Raw genomic sequence first — 10,758 nt, forward strand, 5'->3', positions numbered from 1 at the left:
TTTTTGGAATAAGTTTTTTACTATTATATAGTAAAACTTTAAATATAAAAATACATAGATCCGGATCCAATCCGAACCCGACTCAACCCGAATGATCCGTCAAGTCAAAATTTGTAGGCATGGACCTGATCCGACCAGACCTGATTTTCAACCGAATCGGGTCCGAGTCCAAAATTAGGACCCGAGCAAAAAATGGGTCAGATCGGCATCACTCAAAACCCGACCTGACCTATTTGCAGCGCTAGCCTAACCTTTTTTTTTTTTTCCCTTTTCTTTTTATTTTATTGGATTGAGGCCCCAACGCTAAAAATCTTGGGGCTTCGTACGGTCTACCAACCTTTGACTGTAGAACGGGAAAAGCAGTTCCCTTCGCGTTCCAACTGCGAAAAAGGCATCAGACAATAGAGAACAGTTTCATGCACTCGTGCCCACACACGCATATCTATACAGATAGAGAGAGAGGAGAAAAAGTGCTTGCATTTGATCCCAATTTATGTTTGGAAGGTGGTGGTTATGTTAATCGATATTTGCAAGATAATTAATTAAGCTTCTACCATCGTGAAGCATTTCTTTCATCACCAGGAGTGTAATCGATTCTGAAGTTTGGGTAGCTGAGGAAGGTATCTGTTGCTGGAATTTGGACCCGGGGGCGACTAGCGGCTGAGAAGGAGAAGCTCCGGCGTGAGATGGCAGGTGGCGGTCCGTCGGCGGGCGGTGTCCTCCGAAGGATCTGCAAAAAAGCCGGTGGCCAGGGTTTCCGGCGCCGACCCTCCGATGCTTAAGTCAGAGGGGGCTAATGTGTGGAGGGAGAGAAAGTATCTCTTAGAGTTTCAGAGTCCAGTCCCTTCTAAGAGAGAGGTTTTCCTTTTATAGAGGAGTACATGTGTACCTGTGATGCGACGGGGCGAACAGTTTACCGTCATGATTAAGCATGATCGTATGAATTAATACATGATCGTGTGAATTAATGCACTGCCGTGGGGGATCAGGCCAGAGCCAGTGGGTCGTCGTGGCTGATCGGACGTAGCTGAGTGGGTCAACTGTTTGCCGTGGAGGGCTTGAAATCTGTAGATAGCGTGCGCATTGATTGTTGAGTGGGCCGGAGATTTGCGAAGGTCAGGCGTTTTAATTGTTGCAGGGCATGGTCCCCGGTCGAGCTGCAGAAGGATGTGACTGCAGCGAATGGATAGTGAGGTTGGGCTTCCGGTTAGGCGTCTTGAAGTCGGACGCTTCCAGGTCGGGCGCCTCCAGGTCGGGCGCCTTCAAATCGGGCGCTCCAGGTCGGGCGCCTCCAGGTCGGGTGCCTTTAGCTGGGGATGCCCCCACCTCGGGTCGAATCCCCACGTGAGCTCGGAGGAAAAGAAGAAAAATTTCTCCTTCCACTCATGAATGGAGGAAGGGGCACCTCGGAAGAGTGGCCTACCACTCCAAAAGGCGAGATAGAGCCACTCCCCGTCTGCCGGGTTTGACTTCAACATGAAGCACCGGCGGAAGACGTTCACCGAGGTCGATATCCCGTACGCAAGACAAAGGGATAGGAACCAAATGATGGTCCTCCACGAGTTCAGAGCGAGTTGTGCTGGGACGAGCTGGTATGCCACCAGCAACTCGTTCACGAACTCGTGAAGAGGAAACCGCAGGCCGGCTCAGAGTGTCTTGATGTACACCCCAATCTGACCTGGAGGAGGTCTCGTCACCCGATCCTCCGACCCCGCAGGCTCGAGACGAAACCCGGGCTGAAAGAAAAATCGGGAACGGACCAGCTCCAGTTCCTCCTCAGTCAGGCTAGACCCGACTTCACCTGGACCACGACCCATCCCAGAAAAGGAAAGACGAAGAAGAAAACAAGGGATAAAGGAAAGAAGAAGAAGAAGAAGAAGGATCCCTCGAGCCAACGTGGGAAAATAACCTACTGTGGAGTTTCCGAAAATCGCCTCAGGGCGCCGCCTGAAGACTCGATCGCGACTGTGAAAGAAGAAAAGAGACGAAGGAAGAAGGGGGAGCAGCGAATGCGGCGGCCAAATAAGAACTTTTAGGGCCAGGTCTGAGATTTATATAGGACCTCCTGACGGCCCAGATCGGCAGGTCCGGATCCCACCTTCTGTCCAGATCGTGCCACGTGTCAGCCCCAAAGACCGAAGCGACATATTTTATCTGGATCGACGCTTTGAATACAGAATCAAGGCAGCGTCCTATCGGATCCCGGAGCCCCATCATGAGCCTACGATGCGAGGCAACCTCGAAAGGCAAAAGGGCGTCGCCCCGTCTCCCCTCATTAAGGGTGCCCCAAAACACGTGGGACGCCGAAATAATTTAAGGCTTACTGGCCCCCACTAATACAATAAAGGCAACTACTTCCTTCACCCGAGCTTGTAAGCGGCTCAGACTCGGAAGTCGGGGGATAGTGTTGGGGGAAAAACGGATTACCCCAAAATGCATGAATGCATCACCGGCGCCCGACCTGGAGGCGCTCGATCTGAAGGTACCCAATCTGGAGGCGCCCGATCTGGAGACGCCCGACCTGGAAGCATCCGACTTCAAGACGCCCAACCGAAAGCCCGACCTCACTATCCACCCGCTGCGGTCACATCCTTCTACAGCTCGACCAGGGACCATGCCCTGCAACAATTAAGGCGCCTGACCTCCGCAGATCTCCAGCCCACTCAACAATCAATGTGCACGCTATCTACGGATCTCAAGCCCTCCACGGTAAACAGTTGACCCACTCAGCTACGTCCGATCAGCCACGACGACCCACTGGCTCCGGCCTGATCCCCTACGGCAGTGCATTAATTCACATGATCGTGCATTAATTCATACGATCATGCTCAATCATGACGGTAACCCGTTCGTCCCGTCGCATCACAGGTACACCTGTACCTCTCTATAAAAGAAAAACCCTCCCTCTTAGAAGGGGTTGGACTCTAAAACTCTAGGAGATACTTTCTCTCCCTCCACACATTAGCCTCCTTTGACTTAAGCATCGGAGGGCCGGCGCCGGAAACCCCGGCCACCGGCTTTTTTGCAGGTCCCCTGGAGGACGCCGCCCGCCGACGGACCGCCACCCGCCATCTCACGCCGGAGCTCCTCCTTCTCAGCTGCTGGTCGCCCCCGGGTCCAAATTCCAGCAACAGTATCAAAACCGTTGCCTCCATTCTCCATCATGACGTTTTAAGGGTGGAAGATGATTCCAAGGTGATTTGTCATCGGCTTAACGTTACAAGGAACCAGATTCTTTCCCTTGCCCGATTCTATATGCAGCCGCTGCTCGATGTTACATGATACTTCGAGGATCCATATATATATATGAGGCTAACCGGCCTACTGGTTAGTTCTCCAAGGAATCTTTCTCTATTCATTATAGAGTTCTAAAAATTAGTTTTTCTTTTGCTCTTTCAGGTCCCCGTGGAGCTGGTTGTAGCTCAATATTATTTTTGAACTATTTAGGCCTTGTCTTCGAGAGTTAAAAAAGTACATACTTGTTAAATTTTTGTATCTTCAGAGATAATTTAGAACAAAGTATATACAACCTAGTCTTGCATGCACATGAGGTGAATAGTTAGCTTGCACTTGATCAAGTGACTAATTTATTGGCATGCGTGGACATGTTTTATCAATATAGTGCTCCGGGAAGCTGGTTCTATGCTTAGGAAAAGTTCATTCTCGGAAGCTCGACAAGGGGATTGTTATTACTGGTGGGAATTAGAGCAAGGATGATTGATACTTAAATTTCCATCCTTATAGCTAGAAATTATTCCTCATGGTGTAAACAATATATGGCCATGCATGCCATCAATTACAACACTTATCGTTTCTATAGCTTTCATTCATAAAGCATGCATCTCGGTGCATCATTACAGAAATGAGCAATTGTGATTAATGACATATATAGTTACATGATACACATGGTGTAGAAAATAATTTCTTCCATAGCAGGGGCTCCAGCGAACGCCCTAACAGCAACCAAAAACACTCTTTTTAGTGTGCGTCATGCGCTCCTGGCTTTTTTTTTTTTTGCTGAAAACGGAAGTCTTATGCATAACATGTACGAATATAATCAAAAAAAATCAAAAAGCGGTACATCACGAAGAGCTGTAGGCAACTCCGCCTCACCCTCTCATAGGTGGTTTTTCGAATGATTAGCAATAAAAGAAACTACCCAATCAGCCGTCCCATTGGCCTCTCTAAACACATGCTTCGCTTGAACCACCAGCCCGTCAGAAACCATGGCTCAGATGTCTTTCACCAGCAGATGGTAGTTGCCGAGCCTCCTAAAAGTCTGCCGAATCCATCCAATAGCCATCGTAGAGTCACTCTCCAGAAGGACGTCTCAACTCCGCCCCTGGCTACCGATGTGTTAAACAAGTGGCAACTCTCGGCCACAATCATCCTAAAGTCCGAGCCTCTAACAACAAAACCCGCACCTCGTCATGCGCTCCTGTTTGCTACTATTTTCTATGCAATATACCTTCAGCTACTTTTTCAAAAAGAAAAAAAAAAGAAAAAAAAATCTTTTTAAGTTCTATTTCCCTCTTTCGCGAGCATCCAAACGGGGATCGGAAGACCTAAAGCTTCCGTGAAGTTGACTCGCGGGCTTATTGTGGGTGCCAACTATTCTCGATTTGATGCCACCCTTAAAGTGAAAGCTAGCAAGTCATCACAAGCCATCCTTTATTCTTGTTGCCATTCTCCATCATGTTTGATAATCGTCCTTCTTCGAGACTATATATTCTCGATCGTACAAAAATCCCACTGCAGAGAATCCGAACATGTTATGATGCTTTTTGAGGGCCTTGAGCTAGAAACAAAGCTGACTGGTTAATTGTAAGGGAAGCTGATAACCAAATTCATGCTTGCCGCCCCATGCTTTATATATATATCCAGCTGCAAACAACACACGTAAAACCTATCCACAACTTTGCATTAATTGCATTATTCGATCTTTACCTCCTTAAGTAGCTACTCCATTTAAAAGCTCCGCATATTAATCCTATCCTCATATTTGCATTATATATATGACATTTATTCGTGGGCACAATAAACGGACCTCGTGTATGACATTGATTCATACATATATGTACATATCCATATGTTTGACTCCACAATTATATATTCATATTTCTTGGTTGTTTCTTTGAGGAAATCATATTTCTTGCTCATTGAAACAGTTTGTCACATAGAAAAACTTGCTGCCATCAAGGCTCGCCAGAAAAAAACCATAAAAATGTGCATTTAGTTACTGGGTGCTGAATCCTATCACTTTCGAACAACGAGTAATCGTTAAAAAGGTATAGGTGCTTCAAATGAGAAGGATCACGGTGGAGAAAAGATAGAGAGAGAACATACGTGCCTCCTGTTTACTATGTAGTTGGTTTTCCTAAAAGTCTTTTGAGTTTATATAAAGGTCAGGGGGCCTTCAAACGGGACATACGATTAGGAAGATATGAGCAAAGGATCCAGAATAGGAATAAAGCAATGGAACGAAAAGCTGGCAAATTAAGGCTCAGTTTAGGGGAGCTATTGGCAGTAGAGCTGTTATAAAAAGCTATTTGCTGTTTGGTAACTACATTTTTAAAGTGCTGTGGCACTTTAACATATGTTTGGTAAACAAACTGAGAAAGTACTTTTGTATGACAAAATTACCATAAAGGACATTGCATAGTATTATACAACAGATATATGATATAGTATAATATTACTGTAATATAAAATAATATTATTATAATATAATAATATGACACTGCATAGCATAGCATAATAGTAATATAATTATTAGAGTAAATTAATTTATCATAATATAACATAATATTAAATTATTTAACATAACATATTAATGTATTATGATATAATGTAATATATATTGTATTAATTTATAGTATAATACAATAATAAAGGTATAAAATATTATAATTATTAGTATTAATTAATTTTCCATAATATAACATGATATTAAATTATTTTAAAAAATATTAATGTATTATGATAGAATGTAATATAATATAATATAATATAATATGTATAGTATAATATAATAATAAAGGTATAAAATAATATAATTATTAGTATAAATTAATTTCTCATAATATAACATAATATTAAATTGTTTAACATAACATATTAATGTATTATGATATAATGTAATATAATATTATATTTATAGTATAATATAATAATAAATATATAAAATATTATAATTATTAGTGTAAATTAATTTTTTACCCTTCCAATGACAATTTATCTCTTTAACAGATTATCTCTTTACTTAACTATTTGCAATGGTGACAAATTCACTGTACCTATCAATATCATAAATATCAGATTATTTGCCACTCACTTATTATTTTTTATTTATTTATTTATTTATACGTTCATTCGTATATATATTTATTTATGCATTTATTTATTTATTTATTATTTTATTCATTGAAATATATTTATTTATTATCTTATTTATTCATTCATTCATTCATTTATATAAATATTTATTTATACATTTATTTATTTTTTTTCTTCTTTTTTTTCTTTCCTTTTCTTCTTTTTTTCCTTTTCTTTTTCTTTTCTTTTTTTCTTCTTTTCTTCTCCTTCCTTCCTCTCCCCCTTCTCCTTTCTTCTCCTCCACGCGGCCGGCGGCGCCGAAAGGAGGCTAGCCCACGGAGGTTGCGGGAGGGGGCCGGGCCGTGGCTGGCGGCACCTACGGCAATCTCGGCGGGCCCCTTGGGCGGACCTCTTTCCGGTGCCCCCTTCTTCTTCATTTTCTTCGGCACCTCCCCACCGTGGGGAACTCCTTCGGCAGATGCGAGAGGGGGGCGAGTCATGACCGGCGGCGGCCGCAGGAAGGGGGAGGGTGCCCCCTTCTTCTTCCTTTTCTTCGGCACCTCCCCACCGTGGGGAACTCCCTCTTCTTCGGCACCTCCCCATCCGTCCGTGACGGAGAAATCGTGGCCAGCGGCGGCCGCGGGAAGGGGAAGACCGACCCGTCTTTCTCTTCTTCGGCACCTCCCCACCGGGGAAGGGGGAGAGGGAGGGGGTGCGGCACTGTGGCGGCGGGGGAGAGGGAGGGGGTGCGGCACTGCAGCAGCGGCGGGGGGGGGGGGGGGAGGGGGGTTTGGTGGGAGAGTAACAGGCGGTGGGAGAGGAATTTTTTTTTTAAATGGGGGTATTTTGGTCAAAAATAGAGCTTTCTGACAAAGCTCAAAATAGCATTTTCGGAAAGCTCCAAATTGGAGTTTCCGCCAAAAAGCTATTTTCAGCTTCCCACAAAAGCTGAAACAGCTTCTCAAAAAAATTGCCAAACACTATTTTTTATCTAAAAGTACTTTTGGAGGGCCAAAAAGTACTTTTTGGCCCTCCAAAAGCTCCCCCAAATAGGGCCTAATTCCCAGTGTGGCTGGCTCTCATGCGCCGAGAAGATAGCATAAGCACTGGGGCGGTCGCGAATATCGATCTAATCTTGCTGGTTCCATGCTTTTCTTTTTTATTGAAGGGAACAGATGGGGAATGCCTTCAGCTTCGAACCAAATGCCAATAGAAGCTGGATAAAGCTCCCCTCTTCACTCCCCACAAATTCTCTATCGTACATGGTGTCACGCCCCCGCCTGCGCGAGGCATGGGAGGCACCCAATGCCCACATGGGGGCCACATGAGGGGGGAACACGGGGCTCCCCTGCCCGATATTGTTTGGTTCTAGGGCCCGCGCGTTTTCCACCCAAAATATGTCTGCAGGATTTGGAGACACCCGCCTCATATGCTCAGGCTCTAAAATGAGTCTAGCCGATGTGGGATCTTTTATTCACCCACCCTCGGACTAGAGCCGTCCTCCGCTCTGATACAAAATATCACGCCCCCGCCTGCGTGAGGCACGTGAGGTTCCCAGGTCCGCATGCACACGCACGCGCCGCTCAAACTCGTCCCCGGTTTTGTTTTCCACTCAAAATGTGTCCGCAGGATTTGCAGATACCTGCCTCATATGCCCAAACTCTGAAACGAGTTTAGCCGATGTGGGATCTTTCACATGACATTGGAGATTGATGTGATACATGAGCATTCACCCAAGCACCAGGATGTATTAGATGCCATTTTTTGAGTGTCATTTTGATAAGTTAATCTTATTCCAGTCCAATTCAGGGCAAGAACAAGGTGGATGGGTTAAAATCCTTTCAGGTATTTTATTTTCTCCAAATTCCTCCTCCTCCTCCTCCTCCTCCTCCGTAGGACTACGCAAGTCATCAAGCAAAGTCGTTGATTAAACCTTGATGCCGGTCATATTGGGAGCTTTAGATGCGGTAAATTGGTATTACTTCAAGTAACAACAGAGTTAGGTGGCCTGCAATTATAGCATTTCAGTGATGTTTTAAAGCATTTTTCTATATTTGTTGAGTAGTCAACTTTATAAGGAATTAATGCGGCCAGCATATCAGCATTCCAATCTGTATCATTCGAAGAAAACCAAACCTCAAGTACTCTTAAGGGCTCGTTTGGTTCGCGGGAAGCATTTTTTCTCCTAGAAATATGATTTCTGGAAAATAAATTCCTAGGAAGATGATACTTAGAAAAGTACTTTTGGCATGTTTGGTTGACCATGAGAAAGTAACAAATTTCCAAAGTGCTTATGTTTGGTTGGCCATCCACTTTCCTGGGAAAGTTATGCATAATTCCTATTATGCCCTTAATAAAAATTAGGTCTTTAATGCCTCTTTAATGTTTCTTTAATGCTGAAGGGTCTTTTTGGGAAAAAAATAAAAATGGGATGATTCCAGCCTCATGAAAAAATAACTTTCCCATGTTTCTCATGGGAAAGACTTTTCTATGAAATGTGGGAATTATATTCCCATGGAAATACAACTTTTCCATCTCTTTTCTTTGAAAACTCCAATCAAACAAGGGGCATCTCATTACTTTTTCATTGACCACACTTTCCCCCCTTCTTTTTTCGCGAACCAAACGAGCCTTTATCTTGTTTCCTCTAATCATTACTAGGCTAGTTTGGCACCAGACATGGAGTATAGATGAATACGTGCAGAACCCTGCCTTGGAAGGCACTCCTTATGGCAAACCAACCAGCTAGAGAGAAAGAGAGAGAGGCGGAGTGGGGGTTAATGGCTACCAAATGAGTACATATTCTACGAACTCCTGCCAATTTCTACTACCCTAGTTGAATCACACATGCGGCCCACCGATCAAGTGGAGCGAAGTGGCTGTTTTAGTAGATGATTTAATTGGATAAGATTGGTCTCAACCACAGAATTTGCACGCTCCTCCAACTTTGAGGATAGATTCTTCTTGTAGACAATTAAAGAAGGGTGTCTAATTGAGCAAATGCCTGCTTTGTTCCATTCGAAAGGACGACCACCAGTTTTACTTTATTCTTCGAAAATAGGACGCGATCCCTCCTGTTTTATTCTATCCCGAAAAAAATGTCGATATCTACCGAACTAACTTTTAAAAAAACTAAATGACTAGGTTAACATATTAATAACTTAATTTATCATCCACTTAATAATTTATTTAATTATGTGGCCATAAAGCTTAATTATCCGACTTATATCAATATCTATATTGATAATTTTTATGTTCATTTTGTATCCATATGTGCTTAAAATAACTATAGATATAAAATTTTGTATCTGGCTAATATTCGTGCTTGTATTTGTATTAGTCAAATAAAATAAATATAGATATAGATATACTAGTATTCGATCTATACCTGATTCGATTTCAGCCCCACGTACAACCGCTACACATAAGGTCTCATCGATGGTTGATGATTTCCAACATCATCAAAATTGCAAGATCGAAATATTATGGAGCATGGGAATAGGCTCTTAGGGCACTCTATCTCATCAAAGAGAAACATGTCTTCCTTCATAACATTGCAATCCGCTTTCAACCTTCGGATTTCATCTCATTTTGCTGATCTATTTCTACCTAGCCTTGATGCTAGGGTGAGACAACTTTAAAAGAAATAAAAAGAAAAAAACGTAACCCCAAGAAAAATGATCATGCCCGGGTGCTTTGTTCCTTGATCTTATGCTGGCATTGATTGAATTCTTAAACCATGCCCAGGTAGAGAAAGGAATCGAAGCAATTATGTCATGCATAGCCTAGCTCATATGGAAAATAAGAAAGGAAAGAATTTTCCAAAGATCATGCAGGCCACCGGATGATGTAATTACAGGACCATTCATCGAATTCCTTCAAGTCCTTTACAAGGCACCGGGGCAACCAGGATCTTCTGAAATGATTCCAACTTAGCTAGCCCCTCCCATTGCAGTGTCGAAGGTAAAATTTGATCGATCGATCAAAGACAATGCTGCGGGTGCTGGCTTTGTCCTCAAAGATCATCAGGAGAGACTTGAATCATGATGGTGGTAAGAAATTACCATTACTAATGTGTTCGGTGCCTCATGCAAAATTAGCTGCTGCCTAGGAGGGCTTATGTGTATCCGCAACTTTGCTAATCAAATTCATGCTTGCCACCCCATGCTTTATATGTCTAGCTGCAAGCAACACCCGTAAGACCTATCCGCAACTTTGCATTACATTATTTGATCTTTACCTACTTAAGTAGCTACTCCATTTGAAAGCTCCGAGTATTAATCCTATCCTTGTATTCGCATTATATGACATTTATTTGCGGGCACAGCAAACCGACCTAGCGCGTGTGTAGCTTCGAAAATAAGATCAAGGAGAGATTCGGGCATCGAAATACGATCAAGTAGCAAAACAAATGATCAAGGTACAATCATATCAAGCTATATA

The sequence above is a fragment of the Phoenix dactylifera genome, chromosome 4 (genome assembly GCF_009389715.1).
Source record: "Phoenix dactylifera cultivar Barhee BC4 chromosome 4, palm_55x_up_171113_PBpolish2nd_filt_p, whole genome shotgun sequence".
NCBI classification, from domain to species: Eukaryota; Viridiplantae; Streptophyta; class Magnoliopsida; order Arecales; family Arecaceae; genus Phoenix; species Phoenix dactylifera.